The 12,007-nt window shown below is 44.8% G+C and overlaps 1 long non-coding RNA gene across 1 annotated transcript in view; it reads left to right on the forward strand.

Annotated features, from left to right (window-relative positions):
- The window catches only part of LOC142740652 (uncharacterized), a 40,609-nt gene extending 34,514 nt beyond the window's left edge, over nucleotides 1–6,095 (forward strand). Inside the window, exon 2 of the long non-coding RNA XR_012880841.1 lies at nucleotides 5,971–6,095. This is a non-coding gene — a long non-coding RNA (uncharacterized LOC142740652). The remainder of the gene's footprint in view (nucleotides 1–5,970) is intronic.
- The last annotated feature ends 5,912 nt before the right edge of the window (nucleotides 6,096–12,007 follow it).

A 12,007-nucleotide genomic window follows, 5' to 3' on the forward strand; every position in this document is an offset into this window, starting at 1 on the left:
ACTTTGTAATTTGTAGTCACTGCGCACGGGTCCTCGTGTCGGCACACGAATAGATAATTGCAAATGAACAGGAGAAGTTGGATCCAGTACTGTGAGAGGTTAAAAGGAAACTATTTCCAAAATTTAATGATATCGATTTTAAAACAGGATCAAAGGAGAAAGAATGAAGATGTCCTGAAATGCAGAGAGTTTTCAATGAGGTAGGTAGCCTACGCGTTTCGAACGCTAGCTGCGTCCTTACTCATGGCCAGGGACTCCAGGACTGGAGAAGCCCCTGACGTGACTGTCCAAAAATGGAAAGTAATGTCAGATGCTTCCCCAGTACCGGAACTGCTTTGAATGCTCTAACCGTGATGTCATCAGCGTTTGCAGGTAAGTAGCTACATCGATTTACCTGCAAACGCTGATGCTGCTGCAGAATCAACTGTAGCCTCTGGTGCCGATGTGGCCGACACGATGCAGGACCTGTGAGTGACGTCACAGATCTGCACTGCCAGAAGCTGGGCGTTCTGAAGAGAAGTGGATGATACTTCTCATCAGAACGCCCAGCTAGTAAAAGTAGTAAACACGCCCCGATGTACGCACATAATACACGCCCAGTTGTACTTTTACTTTTCAACACGCCCAGTTGTACTTTTGCAAGCCTCATTTGCATAAATACAAAAATGGTCATAACTTGGCCAAAAATGCTCGTTTTTTAAAAATAAAAACTTTACTGTAATCTACATTGCAGCGCCTATCTGCTGCAATAGCAGATAGGGGTTGCAAAATCTGGTGACAGAGCCTCTTTAAAGCTCCTTAAATCACTGTCCATATATGGACAGTGACATCAGGGCCTTATCCAGGAGCGGAATCCCCGGCCTTTCAGATGCTAATGCAGGGATTTAGGGTTTTTAAAGCTCCTAACGTCACTGTCCAAGTCCAAGTGAGAGTATCACCGTCAAAGACAGGAGTCCCCGGACAGAGCGCTTGCGCTATTATTAAAACCACGGACACCCTAATGGAAACTTGACAGAACCCATTAAAGTCAATGGATTCTGTCGATCGCCGGTGGTGCAACCGAGCTGGCGCTTCCCATTTTTCCCTTGTTCAGTTCCTCTGATGGAGCAAAACAACGGAATGGGAAAAGCTTATGTGAACGAGGCCCAAATTGGCAGAAGATTCACTGGAACCTTGGACTAGTGTTTTTTCCATTCTGACTGTGGGCAGCAACTGTGGCTCAGGGCTAGAGTCCTGGGTTCGAATCAGTCCTAGGGCAATATCTGTGTGGAGTTTGTATGTTCCTCCCACACTCCAAAAATATATAGATAGGGAATTTAGATTGTGAGCCCCATTAGGGGCAGTGAGTGATGACAACATCTGTACAATGCTGCAGAATATGTTGGCGCTATATAAGTAACAGAAATAAATAGAATGTCATAAATTCAAAAGGATTATTGGTACTGCATCAGTGTCCCGGGGTCCCACATGCTGTTTTCAGACTATTTTAAGAATGTGTTTTATGTCCACTATGAGCTCATAGATATTGGTGCAAGCCCATGACATCACTGTCCATATATATATACAGTGATGTCAGGTCAATTTACTGGGCACAGCGCTTCAGTGGGATACATGGCTACCTTCCATCGGAGGTATATGTCAGGACTCCTCCCAACATATATTTCTGATGGAATAGTAAAAACGTGATATGAACCAGGCCTAAGTTGTCTAGAAGTAAAGCCCTGATCATGAGACACAGATGTGATAAGGTGTTAATGCCAGACAGCTTGTTGATCGAATTTTGTTTGCTTTTTTCACAAGGAGCAAAACTTGGTTATGTCCATACATTTCCATCATGTCGGCAGCACATCTCCCTGTTTACACAGGGAAATGTGCTACCGACAGCGATAATATTTAGTGCTGCATAAACGATACGATCAGTCAATTCATTAGCTGATCGTTGCCCTGTTTACACAGGGCAATGATCGTGAACAAGCTTTCACGTAAATGCTTGTTTGCCCGACAACTGGCCCGTGTAAAAGGGCCTTATGTCTAATGGTGTAGCCTAAGGGTAAGTGCACACACAAAATAAAAAACGTCTCATAATATGGAACTGTTTTCAAGGGAAAACAGATCCTGATTTTCAGACGTTTTTTTAATCAAAGTTGCGTTTTTAACGCCCGTATTCGGAACCGTTTTTCTATAGTCTATGAAAAAGGCTCCAAAAATGGCTGAAGAAGTGACATGCAGTTCTATTTCGCGGCCATTTTTTTACGCGGCCGTTTTGAAAAATGGCCGCGTAAAAAAACGCTCCGTCCGAACTTAACGCCGTTTTTTCCCATTGAAATCAATGGCCAGATGTTTGGAGGCGTTCTGCTTCCGATTTTTTAGCTGTTTTTCGGGACGTTTAGAAAAACAGAAAAGTGGCTGAAAACACTCCGTGTGAACATACCCTTAGCCTTTTAAATACCACACAGTTTTGTACCCACCCCAGTGTATTGTATTATATCTCCATCATCGTTATTCAGCAAGACAGAACAAGCCTGAGAGGAGATTAAGGCATTATAAGTCAAACAATTGCTGAGCAATTAATTTAGAAAAAATGTGTTACAGCCCCTAACCTGCTGGTTTGGAAGAAGTTTTCAGAGATGTATTTTCTTTGGCATTGAGATTTCAGGCGATCAGACATTAGTGGCGAAAAGCTCCAGCTGATTTTTCACTCTTTTGACAGTCTGTAGCAGCCGGTATGGACTGTAGAGATGGAATGTTGTCCTCTTTGTCAGCTACAAATAAAAATATGCAAATATGTTATCATGCACTGAATGCCACATTTCCATGAGAAGGACATCAGTCCAATTCTTAATATTCCTATTTTTAAATAAACGCTAGTAAACAATAGTAATGGAATTATAAGAATAGCATGCTGCGCTATTATTTCCGGTAAAACCACGGACACCCTAATGGAAACTTGACGGAACCCATTAAAGTCAATGGATTCTGTCGATCGCCGGTGGTGCTGGTGGTGCAACGGAGCTGGCGCTTCCCATTTTTCCCTTGTTCAGTTCCTCTGATGGAGCAAAACAACGGAATGGGAAACGCTGATGTGAACGGGGCCCAAATTGGCAGAAGATTCACTGGAACCTTGGACTAGTGTTTTTTCCATTCTGACTGTGGGCAGCCACTGTGGTTCAGGGCTAGAGTCCTGGGTTCGAATCAGTCCTAGGGCAATATCTGTGTTGAGTTTGTATGTTCCTCCCACACTCCAAAAATAAATAGATAGGGAATTTAGATTGTGAGCCCCATTAGGGGCAGTGAGTGATGACATCTGTACAACGCTGCAGAATATGTTGGCGCTATATAAGTAACAGAAATAAATAGAATGTCATAAGTTCAAAAGGATTATTACTACTGCATCAGTGTCCCGGGGTCCCACATGCTGTTTTCAGACTATTTTAAGAATGTGTTTTATGCCCACTATGAGCTCATAGATATTGGTGCCCCCCAAGATCAAAGCATTCATCTGCTGAAACACTCTGTGCTGCTATGTTCAAATACTCTTTCCCAACATGTGTCTTTTTTCAGCCGTACTAACTATGTAACTTCACAATTGACAATATATTTGAACTGCAGTGAAAGATTAGAATAGGTCAACCCGACATACTGTGCTGCCTCAAATATTCTGTTAAGATCGGGGTCAAGGGGTAGACACACGTATTCTTTTTTACACAGAAGTATTTGTGACCAGCGGTTTTTTTCACTTGTAAGGAGAAATATAAAACTTTCCAAAACAGATCTTCCAAGATTTGACCTTGTCTTTTGCAACAAACACAGACCACAGACATATAAAAAGCCCATACATAGATACATGAACATATGACACAACTTTTGGAAATGCGAAAGATACCACGGGGCCCCATAACAGGAGAAAATAGATTAGCTTTACTGTTTATTATGGTTGGACAGAGCACTAAGTGTACAGGATTTCTCATGCCTAATCATTATACTGGAGAAAAAACTTGTCTTCTCCCAGGGGCCCCACATCAGGGACATTAGGGCCACATCCAGCTCCAGGCCGCCAGTTAGGCTTAACTGGATAGGTGGTCAAAGATATGTAATAGTTGTCAGTTGAATGATCATTTGGCCAACTGCTACATATTGATGCATATTATCTTGTTTCAATAGAGCTGGAGACATTTTAGGCACTGCTTATATCTGGGGAAAACCAAGGGCCCTTCTACACCGGCCAATTATTGGGCTTTCACAAAATACTCTTTCCTTATAATTTCACTGTGTAAACAAGGCAACGATCAGTCGATGAACGAGCAAATACTCGTTCATCAGCTGAATGTATAGTTTACGCAGCCAATGGGAGGCGATTTCAGGTGTTCTTTGGTGCTGATTCCGATGTGGTTTCAGCATAAAAATCAGCACCAAAATGAAAATGAGTCAAACGTTTGGCTTACCGACTCCACATTCCTGATTACAAGAAATCTATGCTGTGGGCAGCGGCGTAACTACTGCGGTAGCAGCTGTAGCGGCTGCTACGGGGCCCGTGGTTTGAAGGGGCCCATGGCGCCAGCCGACACGCCCCCCCCTATATGCTCGGTGGTGCCGCTAGCAGCCATTATGGCTGCTACAGCAGTAGAGCCGCTACTATGGGGCCCGCGCCGCCGAGCCTCCAGCAAGTATGGGCCGGGTGACACAGGCCCTCTCATGCCTGTAGGCGTCGCTAGCACCAGAGGGGGCCCCGCTGCTCGCGACAGCCAAATACATATATTAGCACTGAATGTCCGGTCATGTTCCGTGCCCGACCATTCTGCGCCTTACAATGACGCTGATTGGCTAGTGGCGCGATGACGTCATCGCGCCGCTTCCATGCTTGAAAGGCACTGCTTGACTGGGTAAGTAATTCTGCCCCGCCAATCAGCGTCATTGGACGACGCTCGTTTAGCTCCTGCAGACCCGCTCAGAAGAGAGCAGAACTGCATCACCAGCTAACAGGAACGGGATCATGTGAGTATGTAAAGTTTATTGTTTTTTTTTCTCATAAAACAGTTAACGGCATTATCGATAGTAGGGGCTCTAGCTATAGGGGGGTCGTCTATATGTGGGCCACTATATACAGGGGGGGTCTATATGTGGGGATGTGGGGCACTAGCTACAGGGGTGGTCTGTATGTGGGGATGTGGGGCACTATATACAGGTGGATCTATATGTAGGCCACTATCTACAGGGGGGGTCTATATGTGGGGATGTGGGCCACTATCTACAGGGGGGTCTATATGTGTGGCACTATATGTGAGACACTATACAGGGGTGGGCTATATGTAGAGCACTATCTATAGGGGAGCTATTTTTTAGGGCACTTTCTATAGGGGTGGGCTATATGTGGGATACTATATTCAGGGGTGGGTTACCTGTGGGGCACTAGCAACAGGGTGGCTATATGTAGGGCACTGTCTACAGAGCTGGGCTATACATGGAGCACTACCTATAGGGGAATCTATATGTAGGGCAGCACGGTGGCTATGGAGGGCACTATCTACAGGGGGAATGGTGTGTGTTTGTGTGACAGTGTATGGTACTATTATAATCAGGGACACAGTGTATGGCGCTTTTATAGTTAGAGGTTCAAGAGGTGTTGAGAATTTTAACTTTGTTTATAGGTGCAGAATATGATCCAGCAGACAGTATCACACATAATAGGCTTAGTCACAGGGTCCAGCGGATAGTATCACACATGGGGTGATTTAGATACAGTGCCCAGCAGACAGTATCACACATGGTAGTCTTAGATACAGGCAGGGCCATATTTAGAATTGATGCTGCCCTAGGCACTTTTAGTGCCGACACCCCCTATAACTCCCGAAGTTACAGAAACAGATTAGCTTACTGACACTTTGCAGCTTCAGCTGTAGACCCAGGAAAGGTAAATATAATAATTGTTTTGCCTTTTTTTATTTGTTACTAATTATTATTATTTTTTTACAGGTTTGGTTACAAAGTTAATACGGTTGAAAAAAGACACATGTCCATCAAGTTGTTGGACTACGTCGGATTCGAGGACTACTTCGATGATGGCGGTTTTTATATTTTCAATAAAATGGTTAATGAGGGTTGTGTGGGTTTTTTTATTTCAATAAAATATTTTTTCTACATCTGTACTTTTTTTTTTTTCATATCATATTTTTTTTAATTGAGTTTCAATACACACAGATACAGAACACAGTGGAGGGAAGGCCTCCACACATTAAAGGAGAACAACAAACAAGGCCAAATACCAAAGCAAAAAAGTGTGTATCACATCTCAAAACAAAGGACATTATTCGTTATACAGCAGCAGCATGAATGAGCCTAAAAGCAAAACATCAGAAGGTACAATGAGGCCACTGAATTCAATCGGAGAAGGAGAGGCACATTACAATAGACAGGGGAAGAGAAAGAATAGAAGAAGGCAATAAGAAGGGGGGAATAGAAGGGAAGGGAGGGGGGAAAACATGGGGAGCCTGGACTCCAGTTCATGAGTGAAAACAGAAGTGAGCAAGAACCGCAATACACTTCACAGGGGCATAGTCCGACTCAAGTTACAGCAGTAAGATAAGAGGAGGAAGAAAGGAACGCAATCCATGGAGACCACGTAGACGTGTATTTTACAGCAGTCGCCGGGGAATGGGCCACCAGGTGTTCCATTCTCTGTATCAAGGCAACCTCCTGAAACCACTCATCTAACGTTGGGGGTATTGCCGTTTTCCACCTACGCGGGATCACTGACTTTGCCGCCTGAAGGAGATGTCTAGTTAGGGAACTTTTATAAACGTGTAATGGCATCGGGAACATAAATAAAAGAACCGCTTCAGGAAAATTTGGAACAGAGACACCAGTATCCGCTAATATTAAATTAAGTACCGCATCCCAAAAACTCCTCCACGAGGGGCAACTCCACCAAACCTGAGACATGGAACCTCCCACAGCACCACAACGCCAACAATTGTCAGGCACGGAGGGATACCATTTATGAAAAGCACCTGGGACCCGGTACCATCTAGAGACAATTTTGTAACTAGTTTCCTGGGCCCTAATGGCTATAGAGGCTTTTTGAGAAAGGGAGAAACACCGCTTCCATTGTGCATCAGTAAATTTAGTTTTGTAATTCTCTCTCCCAAGCCCCGCAAAAGGAAGTGAGTTGGTGGGATCGCTGGGAGAGGAGTAATTTATATAATGTGGAAATGGCATAGGTAGGGGGCAGGGTGGAAACACATAAGCGTTCAAAATCAGTCTACAACAGGTGAAGATGGGCGCGGCGATTAATAGTTCCGTAAAAATGCTTTAACTCGGAGTCATATGGCATATGGCGAGTAGAAACATATGGCGAGTAGAGGGCATCTCAGCGGGGCAGATGGAGGCTAAAGGGAGAAGAGAGGAATCAGAGAGGACCTGAGCAAAATACATGGGATCGGTGGATGACCTACCTAGGAGGAGCGACCAGCCCTACCAGCAGGAAAGGCTGGATTATCCGTAATAGGAGTTAAAGGACCCAATGGGTCTATAAGCGAACATCCCGGCCCTAAAGACCGCAACGCCAAGAGGGTATGGTAAACAACAAATGAGGCTTGAGTCGGTCTGTTCCCAGACAGGGTCCACGGCAGGGTAGATAGGGTACTGGGACAGAGTTGTTGAGCTAAACGGACCCACAGTTTGGATTCGCGATTATGAAAAAAATCCAAAACACGCGCATGAGTCGAAGCCAAGTAATAGAGCCGGCAGACCAACCCCACCCGCATCTCTGGCTCGAGTAAGAAGAGCTCAACTCAAACGTGGACAACGTGTCGGCCAAATGAAGGATCCAAAGCACTGCTGGAGTCTCAACCAATAAGAAGATGGGATGGAGATGGGGATCGTCTGCAGGAGAAAAAGTAATCTGGGAAGGAGAGACATTTTGATAATATTAATACGGCCAAACCAGGAAAATGCAGTCTTATGCCAGGAATTGAGATCCGTGCGAAACTTGGCCAGTAGGGGAATGAAATTATTTGTAAACAGTTGTGTGAGGTCACTACTTATACGGGCACCCAAATATGTTATACCCCTGGAGGGCCAAGAGAAGGGGAAATTGCTTTTGAGAAGCGACACTAACGGGACCGGGAGAGAAACATTCAACTCTTCAGACTTAGAGAAGTTGACCTTGAAGTTAGACCATGTTCCAAAACGGGACAGCTCGGACATCAATGAGGGGAGAGAGACATGAGGGTCTGTGAGATAAACCAATAAGTCATCAGCAAATGCAGAGCAATTTTATTCCATCCCTCCTATGGTAATACCCTTAATATCTGTACTTTTTTTTACTACTGCCTTAGTAATGGCTGATTGACAGTGTCCATTACTAAAGGCCCTTTTACACCAACTGATAAGTGGCCGGTGCAGCGAGCGCCGATCAACAAGAGCTGAAGTCCCGGGCAGAGCGCTAGTAAAGGCTCTGCTCCGGTACTCTGGCTCTGGGGAAGCCCCTGACATCACTGTCCATATATGGATAGTGATGTCAGGGGCAACCCCAGAGCCAAAGTCCCGGGCAGAGCGCTACTAGCACTCTGCCTAGGAAACTGCTCTGCTCCTGACATCACTGTCCATATATGGACAGTCATGTCAGGGGCTTCCCCAAAGACGGAGTCCCGGAGCAGAGCCGCTTCTCTCCTACTAACATTACGGTCCATATATGGACAGTGATGTCTGGGGCTTCCCCAGAGCCGAAGTCCCAGGCAGAGCGCTATTAGCTACTAGCACTCTACCTGGGAGTCTGTAGCGTAGTAAATGGCAGAGCGGGGAGATACCTCCCTGGTCTGCCATAGCGTTCAATACTAACTGCGTCCTAAGGACGCAGATACTATTGAATGTGGTGTCTCTAGCATAGCGGCTACTAACGGGGCCACTGGGCATGGGGGGGAGCCGTAACAGCAAACAGCACAGGCCCCCTAATGCTGCGGGCCCCGTGGCAGCCGCTATGGCTGCTACAGCGGTAGTTATGACGCCTCCTAGACAGTGGCTTCCTCTAGTAGCAGAATCCCCGGCAAAAATCTGGCAAGGGATTCCTCTCCTTGAGGAGCAATGACGGCAGCGGCAGCACCCGGCGGCCAAGTGGCCCCCTGAAGGAAAGTGGGCCCGGCACTTGCCCGGGTTCTCCGGGTGGTGATGTCGGCCATGCCAGGAGTAGAACCACAGGAACCAAGCAACAAATCCAAAGGGCGAGACAGGAGTGTTATCCAGGAACAAGGTTGAGGTCAATAACAGGGTCAGCTAGCATTAGGAGCAATAGCTCAACAAAGGATGTATCTTGATCTGCAGGCAAGGCATGGCAGGCTGACTCCCCTTTAAATAGGCCGCCAGGTTTGATGTCATCAGCAGGTGCCAATAGCCCCAAGAACCCGAAGTTGCCGACCTTGGTGAAAAGAAGTTGCGTCTGGATCCAGCAGGGCTGAAACTCAATGCTGGAGCCGAGTGAGGTGAGTAACAGATAGTCAAGGACAGGCATACATTCGAGCACAAGCAAACGCACCCAAATACAGCATTTACACAGTTACATCAGCAACATGGTCCCCGTTGACCAGTTGAGCACCAGGAGAGCTTCATTTAGATATAGAGTTGTCCTCACTGTACAATCCCTTTATTTCATTTATTTATAGGATATTGGGTTAATTTCTTACTATAATGTAACACTGAATTGTTTGTTATTTTTATCCAAACTTCTTATGTCTATGGCCAGTTTTAGCTATAATTTCTACTAAGCCTTAATCATAGCCTTTGAGCATTTTATAAAATGACTGACGCAGACAATGCTATTATAATTTAACTGATTTTCCTTAGCCACAATGTATCCTGGGAAGAATAAAAACATCTACTAATCTCAGGGATTTGTCTTGTCTGGTCAATTGAATCATATGTTATGTTAAAATCGGTTTTCTTTGATTTTGCCCTGTATGAAGATTAGATTAGGAAATTGCCATCAAACCCGGTTTCATTTATTTTCTGTGTCTGGGAAATCTTCATTTAGCTTCAGTCTCCTTGAAGTACGTGAATATAACAATTATTATTTATTTTAACATAATTCAAACTATAATAATTTGTTTTGTTTGACATAATGTTTGGGAAACTGATGTATATATTTATTTCTCTGTAATTAATATTTTTGTCTACCGACCAACCGATTTATTAATGTAAGACAGGGAACACATGAACAATAGTAAGTTTTAATGTGGTATATACAGTATAATTGTGGTATAACAGGGTTTTGGATTTAAAGGGAATGTGTTGCCAGAAAAACATGTTTTTGTTTTTTTTATTAAACATTTAGTGTGTGGGTGATTAAACATTGTTCAAATTTTTTTTATTTTTTTCACGAGTCAGGAAATATTATAAATTAATTCTAATTTATAATATTACCCATTTCTGGTCACTAGATGGCGCTCTTCCCAAAATTGCAGCATTGCAAAATTGGGTAAAAAGCCCTCGCTCTAGTGAGCTCTCAGCATCCCCCCCCCTCCTTTATCCTGGCTAGTGCCGGGATAAACGAGGGGTTTGAACGGTGTAACCTCCTACACTGTGTGTCGCCATTTTTTGAGCTAACACACAGTGTAGTAGGTTTACATACAGTAGTAAACACACACAAACACGAACATACATTGAAATCTCTTACCTGCTCCTGCCGCCGCGGCTCCCTCCGGCCCGTCCGCTCCGTCTGCTGCCGCTGGTCCAAGTGCACAAGTCCGGAAGCCGCGACCGGAAGTAGTAATATTACTGTCCGGCCGCGACTTCCGGTCCACAGGAAAATGGCGCCGGACGGCGCCAATTTCAAATTGGACTGTGTGGGAGCGGCGCATGCGCAGTTCCCACACAGACGCCGTACACACAAGTGAATGGGACGGGAGCCGTTCGCAGTCCCTATGGGACTGTGGCTGCCGTATTCCATGTCTGTATGTGTCGTTAATCGACACATACAGAAATGGAACAAAAAATGGCAGCCCCCATAGGGAAGAAAAAGTGTAAAAATAAGAAAAAGTAAAACACAAACACACAAATAAATATAAACGTTTTTAATAAAGCACTAACATCTTTAACATATAAAAAAATAATTTGTGATGACACTGTTCCTTTAAAGGGGTTCTCTGTCCTCTTGCTGTCACTGTATTGGTGGTCCTGTGGCAGGCGCATATATAATGTTATAATTAGTTTACATAGAGACAGACATGCACACTGCCTTCACCTTTTTTATGTCAGTTTTTCACAGATCCGTGTGTCAGTAACGCTATCCATGTGGTTTCCGTTTGTACTCCGTGTCCATTCCGATTTAAACGGACGATGTGCTTCCGTTTGACTTCCGTTTTTAAAGGTCCGTTAAAAAAGGTATTAAACTTCATTTGAACTTGTCACATGAAACACCCATAGGAATGTCATATGATCATTTTGGCGCGGTTTTCTGTAGCTTTCATAGCATAGAGAACAGTTTGAGATTCCTCTGCTTGGCTTGCTCTGGTTTCTTGTGACTTTTTGACTGAAAAGATGAGCTCCAAACCAGTTGATCGTGTCCTTTTAGCCTGGCTTCTTTTTCGGTGCTTTAGACAGCAATCTGCTATGCTGGAAGAAGAACCGAGGAGGAGGATGTATTGGGTCTATCCCATTGTCTCCCAACAGGCTTCTAAATGGCATTTCCATACCCTCTACCGTGACCTGCGGCAGCACCCAGAAAAATGTGTAAATTTCTGTCATATGTCAATCAGCACATTTGATTGTCTGCTGGAGGCCGTGCGTCCTGGAATCACTCTTCAGGACACATATATGAGGAGCTGTATTTCTCCTGAAGAACGACTGATCGTCACCTTAAGGCTGGATTCACACGAGCACATTACGTCCGTAATGGACGGAACGTATTTCGGCCGCAAGTCCCTGGCCGAACACACTGCAGGGAGCCGGGCTCCTAGCATCATAGTTATGTACGACGCTAGGAGTCCCTGCCTCGCTGCCGGACAACTGTCCCGTACTG

Source organism: Rhinoderma darwinii, chromosome 2 (genome assembly GCF_050947455.1).
Source record: "Rhinoderma darwinii isolate aRhiDar2 chromosome 2, aRhiDar2.hap1, whole genome shotgun sequence".
In the NCBI taxonomy this organism is placed as follows: Eukaryota; Metazoa; Chordata; class Amphibia; order Anura; family Rhinodermatidae; genus Rhinoderma; species Rhinoderma darwinii.